The following is a 1,646-nucleotide window of genomic DNA, read 5'->3' on the forward strand; positions in this document are numbered from 1 at the left end:
ATAAGGGGGGGGGGGGTCAAAAGTCAGTAAGGAGGCAAACGCTTCACATCTTGAACTACGGATAAATATAAGAGCATAATATAGCTCGAAGAAGGTTCTTAAGAAATATGCACAATCGTGTTTCTGATACTGATCTGTGTATGATGTTTGAAATGTAGCTGAATAATAGGCCTACCAGTACATATCTTGTACATTATTGTCTTTACTTTGCTGCCGATAGGACATAATATAGTTTAATTACATTGTATGTGTCCTCTACATCATTTAAAAAGGTTTTGAAAAAACATTAAAGGTGGGATAATTTGGGACTTTTCTAGACCGTCTTCTGCACCTTGTCAATTCAATTCATCTTCTCTCTCTCTCTCTCTCTCTCTCTCTCTCTCTCTCTCCTCCCCCTCTTTCTGTCCTTAATATACATTCCTCCGTAAGTTTCTTCAAGGGGCGGATATCAATTTAAATGACGCACAATACATGTGTTATTTTAGTGTTGCTATGTTGTGAAGCAAGTTAGTCTATCTCCAAAACCTCTGGGATGTCAATAAGGAGGTGATTGTATATATTATGGTTGATAGGTGCTCTGATGTGGTTTGCTATTTCTTTCCTACCCAACATAAATCATCTTTATTGCTCCTCCTTTTTTGTGTATGTTACTCCCCTGTAATACCTCTAATTAATCTTCGGCATCAATATGCCCTATTTTTGTTGCAAAAACCGTAAAACCTAACTGAAAAAAAGGAAGCGAATAATTCATAATTTGCAATTTATATTACGTATGTCAAAGCTCAAGAATCTGAACCGCGAAAGGCGAAAAACTATCACTGTCTCAGAACTGACTTCTCCAGTTCATCTTCTGACTATTATGACCATTACTAGCCCCCCCCTCCCTTTTTTTTGGTACGAGTTTTAGGGCACTTGCAACACAATACGTTCATATAAGTGCCGAAGATTAGAGGTGTTACGAGAGAGCAACAAACACAGAAAAGAAGTAAGAGGGATCAGGCAGGACGATAGATGTTCGATAGGAAAGAAGGAGCAAACCACACCAGATAGAGCACCCGCCAACCACCCACATTACTAGTCCATCCTCTATACCTTCTATACTTTCTATACCTCTCTGATTCCCCCAAGAGTTCCTTGAACATTGTGGGTCAGTTTGTGTGACAGAAAAAATAATGCTACGTAATGCCTGTTCCGAAGCTTATCTATCAGTCAATCTTCTAAACCTCTCTGAAATAATCCCAAAATTTCCCCCAACGTTAGGGGGGTCAACATTTGTGACAAAATGTGACGCAAAGTAATACACTTTCTGAACCTTAACAGTTTATCTTCTTAACCTCTCTCTGATATAATCCAACATTCGCCGCAAGATCAGGAGTCAAATTGGATGACCAAAAAAACTGGCGCTATGTAAGGTATTTTCCGACACTTATCAGCCTTCTTTCTTGACCTCTCTGATTTACCTCTATTTTCCCGCGAAGGTCGGAGGTCAATTTGTAGGTCTCAAAAGTGACACTAGATGACGTATACATGTGTGTTGTGAAACTTGTCATTCCATCTACTGTACCTCTCTGATCTCACCGGACTTTAGGGGCTGTTCACAAATGACGTCAGTTCAGAGAGAGAGAGAGAGAGAGAGAGAGAGAGAG

Source organism: Aplysia californica, unplaced genomic scaffold, assembly GCF_000002075.1.
Source record: "Aplysia californica isolate F4 #8 unplaced genomic scaffold, AplCal3.0 scaffold00320, whole genome shotgun sequence".
In the NCBI taxonomy this organism is placed as follows: domain Eukaryota; kingdom Metazoa; phylum Mollusca; class Gastropoda; order Aplysiida; family Aplysiidae; genus Aplysia; species Aplysia californica.